General features: G+C 40.8%; 1 protein-coding gene across 2 annotated transcripts in view; it reads left to right on the plus strand.

Annotated features, from left to right (window-relative positions):
- Positions 1–20,340, plus strand: part of sorcs1 (sortilin-related VPS10 domain containing receptor 1) — a 240,968-nt gene that overhangs the window by 3,577 nt on the left and 217,051 nt on the right. The window lies entirely within an intron of this gene.

Here is a 20,340-nt window from a genome sequence, read left to right on the forward strand (position 1 = left end):
AAACAGCACCAGTTGTCATATGTGATACAGTCTCTTGCTAATGCCGCTCAAATCTATTTCTGGCCTCCTTTAGTGCAACACTTGTAAAGGGAAAGAGCAATATATCTGATCTTATAACACTATGTTACAACTGACAAAAATGCAATTAATTGGATGGTTAAAAACATATTATGCAGTCAACACCGATTCAAGCCTAAATTGCACGATGGTTTGCTAGATGTGGAAAGCATCATGAAGTTGTTTCAAGTTTCTTTTTCTTTATTTTTTTTACAATTTTTAAGTGCTCACCTGATATGAAACACATCGATCACCCCTCCCCAATATGTATTGTTCCAATACAGCTTTACAAAGAATAGTGCCTTGCAAACTTGCTTGACTAATACTTTATTTCCAACCTGAGTGATATTGAGGTTGTATTTCTTTTTATTGAGTAATAAACCCCATATTTTTGTTCTTCGAAAGGCACATAAACTTCAACTGTCAACAGTAATATCAGAACTAATGTTTTCCACCACTAAAACATCTTGCTATTCAGTGTCCTTTCTTGACCCCTAACACAAATAATGCACAAATTGTTAAAACTGTCTCGTTTTTTGGAAACGTTAGACTGAAAAAGCTATTTTATATTTTAAAGTGAGAGTGAAAAAACTATAAAAGCAAAAACATCCTGTGCAAGGGTTTGTTGGTGGACAGCTGAAGGACAACCATTTTTATTTTTCTGAAATGAATGGTTGCTCTGCCATAAACTATTTGGCAAGCAATGTAAATTAAGACAAATAGCACTGAAAATGCCTTTGCTAGACAAAACTGAACAGCCACCACAAACATTTTACCCTACGAGATAATTTCGCCTGTTGAAACAAATAACTCTCCAGTGTAACCGCATTGCAAACATTCAATACCAGGTCATTTTTTTAAGCTCTTGAAAAATGAATAGCGCCCTACTGGAAATGGCAAACTCATAGCAGTATGGCACATTGACTTATTGCTAGCATTACAAACCGGTTGTAGTTCAAGCTATAATTCAGTTTAAGTCAACATGAATACCGATCTGAGCGTATTTACTTTCTTTATACATGTTCCTGGTCAAAATGTGATCGATTCATCGGTGGATGCAATTCCAAAGAAAAGGTCTCGTTGCCAACATAAAACAGGTTACGACTGCCGTTTTTGTGTTCAGTGAAACTGTACAATATCACAAACACAACATACATTTTTATTTTTAATTAAATTTAATGAATTAATCAGCTTATAAACATACTATATCACTCGGGGAAATAAAAAAAACACCAGTTAAACATTAAACAGTAAAATTATGCAGTCAGCATTTCTCCTTTTTGGCATAAAAAGGTTCTTTAAAACTGAGTCAAGAACCCTGCTGTTCTCTATTGAACTCCATTAAACCTTTTTTCTTTCTATATGGTCAGTTCTGTTTTCATAGTGACTTTAATTTTTATTATAAATGTTTATTTCTGGGTGATGATTTCATAGCCATCTTAACTAGTTCATTCATTTGGCTCCACTTGAGTTCTGTCTTTCTTTTTTTCTCTCAGATTCACGAATCAATCTATGAATAATGGCAGCTTCTGCTGGGGTTTCTATAGGGAACAAGCATGGCCGTTTGAGCGAGACATTTTATAAAGCAAGAGAGTAATGTGAGGATAATGGGATAAAATTAGATGCTGCTGATGCCTTCGTCTTATTGTTTTCTTCTTTTAAGACTTATGATTTTCTTACTGACCATTCAATTTAAAGTAGACCCCGATCCAGCAAGTCCGCAATTTTGTTTTCTTCCAGATGTCACAGTGATGTTTATTTTTCTCAGAAATGTCATAAAAGAAAGATAAAATGGCATATTGTAGGCTTAATGTTTGACATTGAAGGGATGGTTCACCCAAAAAAGAAAATTCTGTCATAATTTTCGCACTCTCAAGTTGTTCCAAACCTGTAATGTTGAAAGGTGTGTGAATATCAGAGAATTAGCTTGATGCTTTCTATCTGTCTATCATCACACTTAAGATCATCGCATTTAAGATACAGTTCTGATAGACATTTTGCAAAGAACGTTTACTTTCCGATGTAAATGATCGCAGGCTGAAAAACAAGTTGAGATAGTGGACTTGTCTACAATTCCCTTATGTACTGTAAGTGTGATTTCATTTATTGTCTAGCTCCATATGTTGTTCCACAGTGTAGTCAAGCTGCAATATATTTTCAAGATATTGGATTCAATTACAGTTCAATACCAGTTTATTAGTCAGACTCAAGGTAACATAAGCTGTTATGTAGTCATGATTACATTTTGCTGTATATGACTCATACAGACCAAGATGTACACACACACACACACACACACACACACACACACACACACACACACACACACACACACACACACACACACACACACACACACACACACACACACACACACACACACACACACACACACACACACACACACACACACACACAAAATTCAGTCTTGAATGTGAAACATTTGTGGCTCTGCTGTTGTATTGTTTCAGAAAGACTGGCACTTTTGCATGGGAGTAAGTTCATTTGTATCTTCTAATAAGGATCAGCAATTAATGACTATAACCGTCTTCGCTGTATTTCGTGATAAATAATACAGCGAGCCAAATGTAAGTGTTAATAAGTGATCTTCTCAAAATGTTCATTAACAGATTAAGTGTTAACTTCACTCTGAGTGGAGAGAGAATGACACGGTGAGAGAAACACGTCTAACAGAATGAGAGATAAACAAGAGTGACATATCACTGTGTGGAGAGAACACACAGTCTTTTTCTCCTAGCGCGCATTTCATTCTTTTTGACAGGGGTGAGTGCTAGCAGTACTTAAAGCTATTCAGGGGGTTTCCGTATCCCAGAATGCAGTGGGAAACACCCATCTCAACCATAGGCAGCCTGCTCTGTGTATATCTGTGGCACAAATTGAATTTCAAGCAATCTCTAGCCCTCAGGAACATAACTGAAAATGCCAAAGAAAAAAATTTCTTTTTCAGTAAAGCGAATCATGCTGAGAGATGAGATGACGGATTGTGATAATTGTGCAAGTTTAGCCATTGCATGCTGGAAAATGCCATGTCAAAACTTCACAAATCTACCGAGATTACAACATCTGAATAAAGCAATTATTGCTATTGCCTCGCATGCTGTCAGTGATTATTACCTCTCTTCTCCTCTCAAGAGCAAAGCAATTTGGTGATATTGACATCTGTGTTATGATTGACTCCAGTCTAAATGGCAGTTAAGGGATTAATCCACGTAAATGTCTGTAATAAACCAGCTATTATGAAAAAATGATATATAGAATAAATCTTGAGTGTCGAAAGCTTCGACTGAAATGCCCAAAAAGAGCTACACGGGGCAATTTTAATGCTTACTTTATGTGAAATTTGAAGTTGCGTTTGTGCAAAACTTGGCACCACAATGTTAGGGCTTTTTGGGTGGTTATGCAGTTGTGAGTGGTTTTGCCATGCAATTTCAGGATGTTCTAAATGATTGCTTGGGTGTTTTTGGTGGTTGTCAGGTGGTTTTCCTATAGTCAAAAGAGCCCACCTTCAAGTTTCTACGATATTCTGGTAATTCAGCGTGGTCTCATTCACTGTAAAAAAAAAAAAAAAAAAAAAAAGATCAATAAGTTATGACAACATATGTTTTTAACTGTCCTCTCTGGTGGTATATACAGTAGTCAAATTTTGAAGTGGATCAAAAAAGTTCATCAAACTTGTCCTAAGACAAGAACGGGTATTGTTCAAAATTCATGGATCACTTTGATAAAAGGTTTTGATCCATTTCAAATGTTATGTAAAAGGTACAGAGCAGAACTTAAGTTATTAAATAATGGTTAAATGATTACAGAAATGGTATTCATTTTAAGGTTTAATAGTCTTGACATTATGTAATCCTTCGAAACAAGTTTGCAGCAGAAGTTACAAACAGAGCGAAATGTTTAATTTCATATTAAATAGATGAGTAAACTACATTTAATAAATGCAACTGAAAACACAATGTCATTGATATGACAATTGAATACAATAGAATCAAAACATTAATGCCACAAATTTAATAATCATAAATAATAATTTGTACACATTTGTACTTTTGTAAAGGTGCCGATACGTAAATAATTTACATTTTAGTGCTCTCAATACCTCAATATTGTACGTTTCAGTGTGTATGAAAATGTAGCCTTAGTAAATGTCCGTGTGGTAGAACCACACTTTACGTTAAAATACACAGGAACTCATGAGATCACGTTGGGTAATTAGGCTTAGATCTTCTATTCCTTCTACGGCGAAAAACGTAATTCTGATTGCTGTGAAAACTATGAATTAATCACAAATGGGTTACACTTTATTTTGAATGTCTTTGCTTTTATAAAACGGTTACTCCATAAAATATTCATTTTAATATTTACTTTATTCATAAAATAAACACCAGCAACAAAAAATATAACGTTAACACATTTATTCCTCCGCCAAGCAATGTAGTTCCAAAAAGGTTGCCAAGCAACACATGCAGCAACAAAGAATCACAAACGGCAGTTGCGCAGTAATACTAATGTAATGCGGTCACAGGTGTATGTTTGTTGAGTAATTTACAATGGCTTCCAACGCGGCTCAACCAATCAGAATCAAGGACCGGAACTATCCGTTTTATAATAGACATTCTACTATTCGTTTGGGTCACATGACGTCACTGTAGCTTTGCACCGCCATCTTGACGACCGACGGTCTCAGTAATGCCTGCAATATGTTGTGCAGTTGGCTGCAACAATAGCCGAAAGAGGAACCCCGAACTGGTATTTTATTCTATACCAAAAGAAAAGGATAGAAGAAATGTCTCATATTGTGTGAATGTCTCATATTGTATCATGTCTCCTCTTTCTGGGCGCACACACCCGACCCGAAGCGTGCAGCCATAGACCCCTATACAGCGCGCGAGTAATGAATTGAGCTCTGTTTGGTGTCTGAATGGACAAATACACACAACATTATGTTTAAATATCCGTTTTGGAGGGTATTCATGTAAATAGAGAGAGTATTCATGTATGCATGTATTCTCTCAGAGAGAGAGAGCGAGAGAGAGAGAGAGAGAGAGAGAGAGAGAGAGAGAGAGAGAGAGAGAGAGAGAGAGAGAGAGAGAGAGAGGAGGAAAACAAACAAGCATGCAAATGGAAATTATCGCGGCCGGAAAAATTATCGAGCTCTTTTTTTTTATCGTGCCTAATGACACCTAGCTGTGAGCCGTGGCTAACAGCTGGCAAGCTACCAGCTGTTAGCCACTTAGCTAGCTAACAACTCGCTACCTAGTCAGAGCAAACTACCACCAAATTATTTTTTATAATACCTACATTCCCCATGATTAAATATAAATCCTTGGTGGCCAGGTGTCGCACTTTTACATTTGTTACCCATCCAGCAACAGCATATTGATACGCGTCTGTACTCTTGAAAGCCTTCAAGCGATCCCCACTGTATGGGGAGGGGTTATATACAAGATAAATATATATATATATATCATGGAAGCCAAATCGGGGCACGTCTGGGGCAGATAATAAAGGAGAAAAGAAAACTGGGGGTAACAAATAAGGATCGGAGCCTAAAATCAAAATGTTATCCATGTATCTCTGTCTCTCTCTCTCTCTAATTCAAATGGGCAGTTTGGGCGGCCATACCGGGCGAGATTGGTCGTCAATATGGCGGTGTTCTATTTCTAGTGACGTAGGTGGCATCTATGAATAAGTAACTTTTCAACTACATGTCAACTAATTTTCACTAGAGTATTAGTAGACTGTAGTAGACTGTTAGATCAGGGTTTGGCTGACATGTACAGCAGTTGCAAAGTTACTTCAGTAGAATGTCTGTTGGGGATCTTCAAAAATAAAGTGTTAACAGATATTAAGCATTAGACAGTCTACTAATACTCTAATGACTGCTATTTGACAAAAGTTACTTATAGAATGTTGAAAGTAGACCACTGAAATAAAGTGTAACCCACAAATGGTGTGACAAATTACTACAGTGTTATGCTCATGTAATTCTCAGGGTATGTAAAAGAAAGAAAGAAAGAAAGATAGATACTGATAATATAAATTTGTGTGTGTGTGTGCGTGCGTGCGTGCGTGCGTGCGTGCGTGCGTGTGTGTGTGTGTGTGTGTGTGTGTGTGTGTTTAGGTGCTAGGGTGAGGCAAGGTGTGAGATACAGTCTGAGGGAATCAACGCGGATCTCTGTGTAGCACAGAAAAGCCAAATCAATCTTACACGTGTAATTGACATTCCCTCTAGATGCCATTAAACATGCAGCACCTCAACACTGGCTGCTGCCACACTATAACCCAAACCTGCTCACACCCTCCAAACTAGCTGACAACCAAAAACAACTGGGAAATGCTTCAAGACATTGATGCAGAGGCCCAAATGGATTGAAAATGCAGCGGCCAGGCCCTATTTTTGAACTAGATTTGGCTTAGTGGACGTAATCGGCCAGGCGTAGGGTAGGGGAGGGATGAAGAATCCCACTGCATTCAGAACAGGGTGTTTGTTTCAGAGAGCTGATGTAAGAGGTGAAATTAACAAACTGTTGTCCCATTTCAAAGAGACAGCAGTGCCTTGAGCGCTATACGAAATTGCTGAGACTAAGTAAATTTAAACACATTCCAGGTAGCCTCGGATAAAGATACTACCGGTGTAGTTTGATTATTATTTTTTTAAAGGAATGGAAGCTCATTTCCACCACTTAGAAAGAAAAAAAATCCTTGGTAAATCATTTTTATGCTATAGTTATGACATAAATATCATATAATGATGGCATATAATCTCATAGAATGATGACAGAATGACATAGATGACAGAAACTTTATAGCACCATCTAAATTATTATTATATTATTATTATTATTATTATTATTAATTATGAGATAAGTCAATTATGAGATAAAAAGTCAAAGTTTCAACTTTTTATGATATAAGTATGAATTTTTATCTCATTATTTCAACTTTTTCTCATAGCTTTGACTTTTATCCTATAATTAGTACTTATTTGTCATAATCTAAACAGTTTTTCCTCATAATTCTGACTTTTTGGGCCAGTTTTACTAACATTTTGTGCCAGCACAAACCCTTTTGGTACACTTTGCTTATTGCACACACAGGGACGCGCAGAAACACACTAATATGCCAAATATTAAAAATAAAAGTATCGCAATGTAAAAGATTATTATTGTGTACATAAAGATATGGTGGAATCCGGCTTGTCCCGTTGATGGTCTGCTTGCACACTTTAACCCTGCGTACGAGCAGGTTCAGCGTTCAGTTTTTCTGCTTGCAAATTCCACCATGTAAATAGCAAATCCGCCACAGCGAGAGCACAACTGGCTTTTAAAGGGAATTGGAGATGAGACTCTTGATTAGTTGATTGCACGTTACGCCCAAAACACACCCATTACTCATTAAAAGAATAGAGACAACCCTTCAAGACCATGCGCCGGGCGCGCCGACCATTTTTCCCGTCGTTAAACTAGCAAAAGTGGATTCGAACACGCCCTAAGTGCACTTGCGCTGTGTGCTTTAGACCATGGACTTAGATCATTGAAATAGGGCCCTTAGACTCTATTGATTTTTATAAAATGGACAAAAACAGCTAATACATTCTTCAAAATATCTTCTATTGTGCTCCACAGAAGAAAGAAATACTTATGAGTTTGGAATGACAGTATGAGTACATGATGACAATTTTTTTTGTAGCGGATGTAAAATATCCTGCTTGCAGTGATTGTGATATCTCAAGGTTGTGCTGTAATATGAATAAAGTGACAGCTAAAGGCTGTTGTCTGGTACAATGCACAGCTGTGCTACATCCACAACAAAGCATTCATGTCTGGTCAACAGCAGTAATGAAAAAAAGCTTAATACATAGTATTTGCCTTGGAAAGCAACATCAAACAGCTGTGGTGAAAGAATGCAGCTCCCTCTCTTTGAAAGGTATGGCATATCAAAGGAAGGTATAAATGAATATATTAAATAAATAATGTAAAAAAAAAAAAAACTCCCTTGAAGAGGCCTGCCAAACCAAACATTTAAAAAAAGCGATGTGCATATTGATTTACTGAGTAGTTTTGAGTACATTTCTTTAGCATTACCCATTTTTTTTGTATCTTTTTTCCTTGACGTTAAATGTGATTTGCGTTCAGATGCGACGTAGCGGACCACCTCATGCGAGCTCTGATAAAATAAAAAAAATATATTGTGGTATGGTGCATGCCTGTACTAGGCTAGGCCCATCTGTGTGAGACATCTTTGAAAAGACACTTCGGAGATAGATGAAGACATCTGGAGGCACCTGCCGCATCTGCTTATGTCCAAACATGTTTACCTCACTTCTCTCAAGATCGCTAAAAGACTGCGCTCCTCTTAGCCATCGCTTTGATCAAGTACCTCCGCGTGTCACCGTTTCCATGGCCGTTCGGAGACATTACCTCCTCCACCGGTCATTTATATTCAAAACAAACACATTACCAATTGAAATGATTCCACACGGCTTAGGCACTCATCAACAGCCTCTTATAAACGGTTTAATAATTAAATTACGGATCCAATTATACCAAAAATGTGCTTAATAATAGACTTTATTCAGAGCAGCGCCATGATAGGTATGAAAGCAAGACTGTGAGGGATAGACTTACCGTGTTTTCAATGGCATCTGTTGTAAAAAGCTCCTAGATCATTTTCCACAGCTCATGTTGTTTAGATGTTTTTAGTGCTGGCCAACGATTAATCGTGATTAATCGTATCCAAAATAAAAGTTTGTGTTAACATAATATATGTGTGTGTGTACTGTATATAAGTATTTTGTATATATAACTACACACATATGCATATATATATTTAAGAAAAATGAGTTATTTATATATAAAATATTAATATATAATATACAAATTATGTATAAATGTATATACTGTATATACACGCAAATATTTCTTAAATATATACATGCTTATGTGTGTTTAAATAATCCAAATAATTATACACAGTACACACATATATTATGTAAACATAAAATTTTATTTTGGATGCGATTAATCGCGATTATTGTTGCCCAGCACTTGTTTTTTTGTCTACTGAAACTTTCTTGGTAGTATATTTTTGCAGTGTTTCGTCCGCAGAACAATCCAAAAACACATGAAATGACAGTACAACCCACAGCCTCGCTTTCTTTCTTGTTAAAAATCAAAGACGGTGCTGCTGTGAATAAGGTCTGTTATATTAATAATCTTAGTTGCACTCAACATACTCATTTATTTATTATAGAACGGCTATTCTGACTGGATGAAACTTGATTATTCTGCTTTTTTTTGCCTGCTTTTGGGGGAAAACCTAATAGTGATGTTTTCCCCCCTGATTTGCCAATTTTACCAAATATTCTGATTTTATATCAACATGACTATACAACAACAAAAACAACAACAGTAATAAAAATAATAATAATATTTATGCTACTACTACTACTACTACTTCCACTAAATAAAAGTATTAAACAAAACAAGAAATAATTTGTAATTTCACTGTTAAAAAAATCAAGCATTTAAAAATAATAAAAAATAACATCATATTTACATAATAGTATTTTTTACAGTACAACTAGCAATACTAATATTTGTGAATATCTTGATTTCTTCATTTTTAAATAGCAAACCATAGGGCTATCATTTTAGTGGGAATCTGCATGTAAATCTTAAGGCTTCTCTTTTGTTGTCCACAGCCGGTTTATAGACACTCAGAACCAGATGCCGGTTCTGAGACACTAAATCGTGAGGTGTTCGCGTGTTAAAGACCACAATTCTGCACTTCGCTCTGAAACACCCAGTTCATATATTTATCTATTTAAATGACAGCCTTTGCAATTTGATAATCGCAATTTCGCTTTTATTTGGATGAATTGTGCAGTCCTAATTCTGATCAGTAAAATGAATACATCAGCTTTTGTGTCATTTAGCATATTCAGTGTCTTATAAAAGCTATAAGCTACTTGAGTCTATGGGCTACAGTGATTTTACTACAGTTAAATCGTTTTCTGGCAGCCATGCTTCGTCTTGTGCTTCAGAACGCTCTTTACCCGTGATGAAATCACTTTAGCTCACGACCCGTGGCTTATTGCTTTAATATATGCTAGACACTTTATATTCTCTAGCTTAGCAGAAAATTTAAATGTAACAAGATTTTCCATTTCATGTCTTCTCTGGCCTTGAAGTGTGTCTTCATGTTGTTGTGAAGGTGGTGTACATGATTTTAAATTACTCTGAGGCGGCGGTAAGTGATGATAGGCATCTGATAATTGTATCCATCCCACTCCTCCTTCATCTCCCTTTCCATCAGCTTTCATTTCCACTGTCTTAATGTTTTTGCAAATGAAACCAGGGGGCCGGGGAATAAAGATGGCACTGTCCGACCTGTTTTTTTCTTCTACTGCCGGTCTGTAATTTATATGTAAAGCAGCGTGGGAAGTGCAGGTGGAGAGATGATGAATTGGTTAAGCGCTAAACTGCAACAGGCCACAGATCATTAGCGATCAGGCCGTTCGGATCGGCAAAAGAGATCAGGATTAATTGATTTATCCGCACGTCCCATGGGCCACTTCACTATGGGGGAAAGATGAGGTTGGAACGCTAAAAGGTTGGGACGCATCCGCCTCCGCTCACTCGCACCCTCGACAAGATAAGCAAAAAGAAATGCGAGATAAAAGCAAGCGTCAGTGATGGTCCAGTGAGTTGTGTTTGAGTTTGTGCACTCTGAGCTTTGTATCTAAGAGAAATTGAGAAAATCACTGCTGAAGACAACAGATGCATACTAGTCGCAAAGTTACACGGCTTGTTGTGATATAACATAGTCCATTATTTTATGTTAGCCTGACACAAGAGGGGGAGGAAAAGAGCAAAGAAATATTTTTTGGTAGCTTCACTCCTGTGACCGGCTGTGTCACATCCTTCCCTTTTAAGTCTCTTAGCACTGCCAATCAAACAGACTAGAAGACTTGCTCCAATGCATTATTAATCGATTCATCCCATTCATCATTTATTGAACCAGGTGGTCTGCCTGATACTCCAGTAATATATTTTTTTAAAGTTAAATAGGCATCACATGGCATTCATTAGGTGGAGGAGAGATTGTGGAAGCTATGGAGATCTGCTGGTGACTTGAGAGTCATCCAGGCTGTAGAAATGAGTGTTGTCAGGATTCACACTGAGAGATGCTGTAGTGAAATCGCAAGAGTCGGCTTCTCAGGGTGTTGCTCTAATGTTCAAGCCCAAAGATCCTTCTTTAATCTGCACCACTTCAAGGACATGCATCGACGCCGATTGTGTGTTCTTAAGTTTTGATTTTCCTTTAAACCTTGGGACCAGTTGGAGTGAAAGTCCTCAGTTCTTGCTAATAGATAGGGCATCACATATTAGATTAAGTGCATCATAAAATACCCTTTGGTGTAATGTCATTTCTGTGCCTGACTGTAATTTTATAATCTTGCGCTAAGTTGTCTGAAACTTTCTTTATCTTTTTTTCTCTGACACTGGCTTTAGGCTTATTAGCCTTTTTGCTTCCATTCAGACTCGATAATGTGGAATAGAAAAATTGCTAGATATTGCTTGAGTTAAATGAATGGGCAGAATCCCAACTGTAGTCCATCTGTATGTACATTGATTTTTCAGTATGAATGTTAAGCTGTAAAAAGACTTGGGCACAGAAATATGCAGCACTGATTACATTTACAAGACAAGGGACGCTTCCTGGAATAATATGTAGATTTCAAGTTCAGAATGGCAGTAAATTGCAAAAATTATGACATTCCAAACATTCTCAAGCTCGTAGTGGCCATGCATTACACACACACACACACACACACACACACACACACACTCACATGCACACGCACACACACACGCACACGCACACACACACACACAGACACACACACGTTTTTATTAAAGACTACATCCGAATCAGATTCAAAATGATGATCAAAACATACATCAAGTAGATCGGGTCCAGCCCCAAAGCTTGCACTGTTCTGTACCTATTCCAGGGTCGACATTTAATTCGGTAACATTATGGGCAGTTTTGATTTATACGCTGTTTAATGTTTGATGATCATGTTATTTTACATGTACATAAGCAATGCTCTTATTGCAAGTGCTTTTTCACTTGTTTTTAAGGGCTGTTTACACGGCACTGTTTTCAACTAAAAACGCAAAACTTTTTATGCGTTTTGTCCGATCATTTACACAAAAACGGCGTTTTGGGTGCATGAAAATGCAGACTTTTGAAAACGGGTTTCAAAGTGGACATTTTTGAAAACAGTCTCCGTGTAAACAACAAAAAGATGAAACTCTGAAGACGATGACGTCATGCACATGCGTATTACGTGCTCAGTCTATAGTGTTTCATTGCCATCTACTGGCCTGGCAGCAGAATACAGTGTTTGTAGTCGTTTTCGCGGATCAGTGTGAATGGGGATCGTTTTGACAATGGTGTCGTCCATACACGGAAAACTTCTCCATTTCAAGTATACCATTGTCATGTAATCGCACCCTTAGATCGGAAGATTCTGTACTTTTTCAGAAGATGCGTAATTGCTCCCCCACCATATAACAGTAAAAAAGTGGATTGCCGGACAATTCCGTGAATGGCGGGGAAGCGTTGCCACGGAAAATGGCAATGGGGGATAAAGAGTTAATGATAAAATTTAAACAGGAATAACAAAAAAAAAAAAAAACATACCCCAAACTTTTGAGTGGTAATGCATCATGATATAGTCTTAATGTTTTTAGATTTGTCTTTGTGAATAATGCACAATTTTTAGTTTGCTCACTAGAAATAGGCTTTTCTAAGCAAGAACATAAATGAGACATGCAGATGAATAAGTGAACAAATTTATGCTAACCCAGCAACCCAACAAAAATAGCATGCTGTTAACTAATGTTGTCAACCCATGCATTAATTATCACCTTACATGTACTGTACAACCATCAGTGTCCCAAACCTGCATCTGAAAATGACCGCCTGTGCCCTCCACTACACCTTGGTTTGAGGAAAATGTGCAATACTTCCTCTTCCCCTGCTGGTTACCTTGCTTCTAACTTCACACCAGTCTGGCTCATGCTACTTAGACCCCGGCTGGCACATCCACAGGCAATCCAAGCCAGGGTTGGCAGGCAACTGCATCCTGTAAAGCCGTGCCAGTCCAGGTACCACTCTCCTCCGAGCAGATGGTACTGCAGCTAACGGAAGAGAGGAATACGGGCCCAGATGAAAACGGATGAACAAAGAGCATAGGGAAATATGCAGTAAAACATTTGAATGACAAAATGTGTTGAAAGCCGGATAGCTCGGAATGAAAACTGGAGCACCGTGGCAATGGCAGGCGCTCAAAAACTGAAACGAAAAAGTGATTTCTTGAATATTGCAATCAATTATTTACTTCGGCACCATTTTAAAGGACTATTTCACCCTAAATTCTGTCATTATTTTCTCAACATGCTTTTCCCCCTTTCTGTATTGCCCAGAAGTAAAACTTTTGAAGAAGCTTGATGCAGCTTGTTTTGTAAGGCAGTTTGTACAGCAGCAGAATACGGTTGTATGAGTCTGTATTTGAGTTATTATTATGGTTACGTTCACACACAGTTTTGATACAAATGCATTCTGTAACCGTATTCACACTCATAAATGTTCAGGACTCGTGACCGCATTCTCGGAAAACCTGCACTTTGTGAACTGAACTGGACAACTAGTTTTCTGTCACGCCATACAGAGCCGCTATGCGCTGCACAAACATGCTTCTACTATGGCTGTCAAAATGGCTGAAAAGCTAAATTTGCATTTCTTTCTTCAATATTAGCAAAATTCTAATTATATTAAAATTCTAAAGGCAATACTTCATGTTAGAGGAAAAAAGTACTGTATTGTCTCCTATGCCCATAAGAGGGGGCAAGCGAGTGCAATAAGCAAATATAAACCAAATCAAGCTTCACATCTTTTATTGACATGAAATTACTATTGAAACAATTGTTCTTAAATAAAATATCATTTCCTTAATATACAGTACATGCAAGGAAAATTAGGTTACAATAGCGCATAAAACGTCTCGGTTACGTATGTAACCCTAGTTCCCTGATAGGGAACGAGACGCTGCGTCAAACGCTGCGGGAACGCCCCTGCGTTGTGCGTCATGAAGCACGTATGGAATCAGCCCAATGGAGAGATGAAACGTCATAGGCGGGTGACGTCATCGACCAGGAAACTATAAAGCACCCCAAAAACACAAGCGCATTAGCTTCTGATAGGCTTGAAGGAAGCGCTAACGGGAGTGCCGGGAGTATGGCGGAGCGACGCAGCGTCTCGTTCCCTATCAGGGAACTAGGGTTACATACGTAACCGAGACGTTCCCTTTCAAGGGAACTTCGAGCTGCGTCAAACGCTGCGGGAACGCGAATACCCACGTCGCCATAGGACCAAATGACCGTCATGTGAGACTAGCGCACAGAGGACGAGAGCACCTGTGCCCCAGGGGTAGAGCTTAAGTCTAGGTCATAGAACTTAATAAAAGTATGCGGTGAAGACCATCCAGCCGCATCACAAACATCACTCAGGGAAACCCCCGACAAAAGAGCTTTAGAAGCAGCCATACTCCTGGTAGAGTGAGCTCGGACAACCAAAGGTGAAGGCTGGCCAGCCGACTCATAAGCAAGTGAGATAGCCTCAACCACCCACTTGCTCATTCTCTGTTTAGACGCCGGACACCCTTTCCTGGGTGGCCCGAAACATACAAAAAGTTGTTCTGATTTCCTCCACAGGGCAGCTCTGTGGACATAAGCGTCTAATGCCCTAACAGGGCAGAGTGAATTAAGTTTCTCCTGGTCCGATGACATAAATGGAGGAGGACAGAAAGCCTGCAGAACCGTAGGTCTAACAATATTAGTAGGAACCTTAGTAACGTAACCTGGTCTAGGATGCAGAAAAGCTTTAACCATGCCAGGTGCAAATTCCAGGCACGAGGGTGAAACCGACAGAGCCTGCAAATCTCCGATTCTTTTTAGTGAAGAGATAGCAAGCAAAAAGATAGTCTTAAAAGTGAGAAACTTCTCGGGAACTTCTTCGATAGGTTCAAAAGGAGCTAGGGAAAGACCTTCTAATACAATGGCCAGATCCCAGGTCGGCACCCTCGGGGTGGAGTCTCCATTCCCCTGGCCTCGGCCCCTGCCTCGACAGGGAGTCTGCTACCACATTCAAATACCCAGGGAGATACATTGCTCTCAGAGATAGTAGCTTCCCTTGGGACCACAGGAGGATCTGACGGGCCAACTTGTAAAGCCGGCGAGACCGCAGGCCCCCCTGATGATTTATATAAGAGACCACCGACGTGTTGTCTGATTGAACTAACACATGATGGCCTCTCAGGTCTGTTAGGAAGTGTTTCAGAGCCTGAAACACAGCCAACATCTCTAGACAATTTATGTGCCACGAAAGATGATGATCCTGCCACAGACCTTGGGCTGGGCGACCACTCATGACCGCCCCCCACCCTGTGAGGGAAGCATCCGTCGTTAGCGTTATGCGACGACAAAGAGCCCCCAGCACAGGACCTTTGGATAGGAACCAAGTTTCTCTCCACATGACCAGAGCACGAAGGCAGCGCCGCGTGACTTTGAACGTGCGGAGCGGATTTCCCCTCGGGGAGAATCCCTTGGTCCTGAGCCACCACTGTAGCGGTCTCATGTACAACAGGCCGCAAGGTATAACGTTGGACGCTGCTGCCATCAGACCCAACAGTCTCTGAAACTGCTTGACAGTGAGTAGCTGGCCTAGCTTCACTTGTTTCACAGCTGAGAGAATCGAAGCGATGCGGGTCGGAGAGAGTCGCGCCCGCATCGATACTGAATCCCAAACGACACCCAGAAAAGTGGTCTTCTGGGAAGGAGATAATACACTTTTCTTTGCGTTCAGCCTCAACCCCAACTTTCTGATATGAGCGAGGACGACATCTCGATGCCGAACCGCCATCTGCTCGGTCTGAGCTAAAATCCACCAATCGTCGATGTAATTGAGAATACGAATGCCCTGAAGCCTCAGAGGCACTAGTGCTGCATCCATGCATTTCGTGAAAGTGCGGGGAGATAAAGCTAGGCCAAACGGAAGAACCCTGTACTGGTACGCCTCGCCCCCGAAGGCGAACCTCAGGAACTTCCTGTGTTGTGGAAGGATGGACACATGGAAGTATGCGTCCTTCAGATCTATCGTGACAAACCAGTCCTCGGACCTGATTTGAGACACGATCTGCTTGATAGTGAGCATCTTGAATTTTAGCTTCCCTACCGAGCGATTCAATATGCGCAGGTCTAAAATTGGACGCAACCCCCCATCCTTCTTTGGAACGATGAAATATCGGCTGTAATAACCTGACTCCAAACTGGGAGGAGGAACCCGTTCTATAGCCTCTTTTTGAAGGAGCGTTTTCACCTCTTGTTCCAATACCAGAGCCTGCTCGGGGCCCACCACTGTGTGCAGAACCCCTCTGAATTTTGGTGGACGACACCTGAACTGGATAGCATAACCCTTTTCTACTGTCTGCAGGACCCAATGAGATATTTTTGGAAGGCTTTTCCACTCTGCCAGAAATTCTACTAAGGGTACCAGCCTCTCGAGACTGGCCTCTGGTGTAACTTGAGCAGCAGACGCAGCGCCCTGTAACGGCGCACCGGCAGGGAACAACTGGTCTGACCGCTCTGAGACCCTCCTCAGAGGGAGCGAGCGTCCCTCGGGAAAGCGCTCGCTGGGATCGTCTGTGCCCCGGCATAAAGGCGGGGTTGGCAGAACGAGCCCCTGAGGGCACCGAGGAGGAATGGGCACCGTAAAAAGAGGTGAACACCTTTCCGCCTCGGTGGGGACCACCCTCAGCATCCTGAACGGCTTGGCGTCAGGACTTCTTCTTAGCCGAAGCCTTCTTAGCCAATATAACTGTCCTCAGATCAGTTCTACTGGGAGAAGGCTTCGGCTGAGAGTGTCGCGGCTGAGCCCACTGTCCAGCAGGGGGAGCACGAGACGCGACACTCTGCCTCTGCTGCGCTCTATGTGATGAGCTCGAAGACGGCCGGGGCTGCTCCCGCCCAGCAGCCCCAGGGACATGAACTTTAAGGGGAAGAAACTTTTTAAAAGCTGCAGTTTGTTTCTTTTCTTCTTGGAATTTATCGATAACTGAATTCACAGCATCACCAAACAACCCCATGGGAGAAAGAGGAGCATCTAAAAGAAAAGCTTTTTCTCTCTCTTTAATATTAGTCTGATTTAACCACAAATGTCTTTCTGCGGCCACCAGAGCTGCCATAGAACGACCCATTAATTTGGCCGATTCTCTGGTGGCACGCAGGGATAAATCAGCAGCCTGACGCAGTTCGCGAACTACGTCTGTACTGACCTCCTCACTCTCACTCATGTCCTTTAGCAGATCAGCCTGGTATGCCTGCAAGATTGACATAGTATGCAGACATGACACAGCCTGACCTGTTGCCGAATATGCTTTACCCACCAAAGCCGAAGTGTTTCTTAAAGGCTTGGTGGGTAATGCCGGTGCCTTAAAAGATGATGCTGCTTCGGGGGAGAGATGGCTCTTCCACACGAGGCAAAGCACCATAACCATGAGCCTTGGCTCCCATAATATTAGCGTATGTTGAAGTCTGGGGACTAAACACTCTATATGACACCGGTTTTCTCCATGATTTCGACACCTCGGTGTGGAGATCATGGAAAAACGGCAGGCACCGGCGTGGAGGCTGCACATGTGACGGCAAAAATCTCTCATCCAACTTTGATTTAGAAACAGACTCCTGTCTAGTCACTGGCCATTCAATATTAAGTTTTTCAACAGCTCTTGTTAACACCTCCATAAGCTCATCACTCTCAGGAGTGTGGGGTGGCGAATCCTCCACATCTCCCTCAACACTAACAACATCAAGTTCCTCAGAACTGGATAGCTGCAGCATTGGTGCCTCAGCCCGAGCGGAAGAAACCGCAGCGCGTGCTTCCGAACCCGGGACTGAGGCACTGGATCTCACAGGTGAAGGGAGAGATAAGGCAGAGCCCGTCTCAAACCCCGCTGTGAGATCCATCTGCGATCCCCACGATAAGCGCCGCCGCTCTGCCTCGGCAGAAGCGGGACCCGAACCGCGGGGAGCGCGCACCGAACCGCTCTCCTCAAAGAGCGATCGGCGGGAGCGGAGCGTCCTTAACGGCAAACGCTCGCAATGCTCACAGTCTGCTCCCTCGAGAGCAAACTGGGCATGCTGAACTCCCAAACAAACAACACAAAGATCATGTGTATCCCCGCTCGTTAAATAACGCGAGCAGGGAGGAACACACTTTCTAAACTGCTGTTCGTCCGCCATAATCTCTCAATATATATATATATATATAGGGATAAATTGTTTGTGTGGTGCAGGGTATGTAAGACAGACAATATCACACAGGGACAGATTCACATGTAGCGCGACTGAAAGCACAGAAGCTAATGCGCTTGTGTTTTTGGGGTGCTTTATAGTTTCCTGGTCGATGACGTCACCCGCCTATGACGTTTCATCTCTCCATTGGGCTGATTCCATACGTGCTTCATGACGCACAACGCAGGGGCGTTCCCGCAGCGTTTGACGCAGCTCGAAGTTCCCTTGAAAGGGAACTAAGTGCATCAGTGCATCAAACATGCTTCAAGAGACGGCGTAATGAACACAAAATAGAAAACTACGCACTCCACATCTACATTATTGTTAGTCAAAAACACCAGACTGTCAACTTGATCTGCAGTGTTTGTTGACAAAAAGCTCTGACCAATGAGCCAGGTATGGTCAAGTATGTCGTTGCACGATTTTTTGCAATCATCTGAGAGGGTTTTCGGCAGCAGGTAGCCTTTTCCCGCCAATTTTCAAATTAACAACGCACCCACACCACGCTGCATACTGGATAAGCTAACTAAAACGAACTGGGTCAGTTACGTCATCAGCATGTTTTGCGTGCCTCCTGACACACCAGAAATTTGAATGCACAGTTTTTGCATTCAAATGTGCAGGGTTTGACGAATATTCGAAATTTGAATTTTTAGCGTCTACCGTGTGTTGCAGGTTTTCATGTGCGGTTTCTTTTTTGCATATATACTGTACATATGTACTACTAATATTATTATACATTTTATGGTCATTTTTTTTTTAGCTTGACAGTTGTGGTTGTTTAATGGAAAGATCAGTGTAAGAAAATCTTCATACGTTCCTGATTCTGTGTTCCAGTGCATTGCACATCAGGTTGAGGAAATAATGATAGAATTGAACACTAAACCATTTGTGTGGCTGATTCAAGGTGATTATTTGTGATTTCCGGACAGTGTCAGTTATTTCTATTCCTCTCAGATCATTCTTGGTGTTATCTTCTCACCATTAGAGTGTTTTATTGGTGCAGTAAATGTGTTTTGAGTGTCAGGTCACTTTGAAGACCTTCCCTCATGAGATTTCCCACGTGTGAAATACTGCGTTCACCCTCAGTTACATCAGACCCGTCCGTGAACCGTACGATGCAATCAACAGGCCCCATTTCTGCTCGCCAGCCCTGCTGGTGTTAAAGTACATCATCGCAGAGACGGCGCTTGATTGTTATAAATCAGGACATGAACAATCAAACTATAAAAAGAGAGGAGGAGAAGGAGGAGGGCTGAAAGAGTGGCTCACAGGTATCCAGTCCAGTCTCTTCAACATAATATACCTATTCATGCAGGCTGTCTCTGAGGTCAAGGACGTTTGGGCAGAACTGGCTGGGGAAGCACATCTATTCACTTCACTCAGTGTGTGTAAGAATGCCTGCAAGGCTGCAACCTTAATAGAGAGAGTAATGCCTTCTTTTCTACACTCTTTGTTGATTTTGGTTGACAAAAAAAAAGAAACTTGACAAATTGGAAAGATTTTTAATGAAATCCATTGAACAGTTAGCCAGTGGAGAAAAAGAAAGAATGGCTCACACTGGCTTACAGCGTGATCGGCTAATTCGGCAATGTTTGATAATTTGATATGATTGTTGGCTTTTGTGGTAGAGCACATTTTTCTCATTTATAATTCTAATAGAGCCGTGTTTCCATTTTTTGTTGTCCTTTCCCCACTGTCATCAATTGAAAAATGGTAATGAATTTAACCGCTCTGCTTTCATTAATTGCTAGGAATAAATATTTGAGGGCAAAAAAATTCTTTCACTGACAATTTTTGCCACTTTTATTTATTTGTATAAAATACTACTGATAAA

This window comes from Siphateles boraxobius, unplaced genomic scaffold, assembly GCF_051911475.1.
Source record: "Siphateles boraxobius isolate OS27281-9 unplaced genomic scaffold, OSU_SipBor_1 29, whole genome shotgun sequence".
In the NCBI taxonomy this organism is placed as follows: Eukaryota; Metazoa; Chordata; class Actinopteri; order Cypriniformes; family Leuciscidae; genus Siphateles; species Siphateles boraxobius.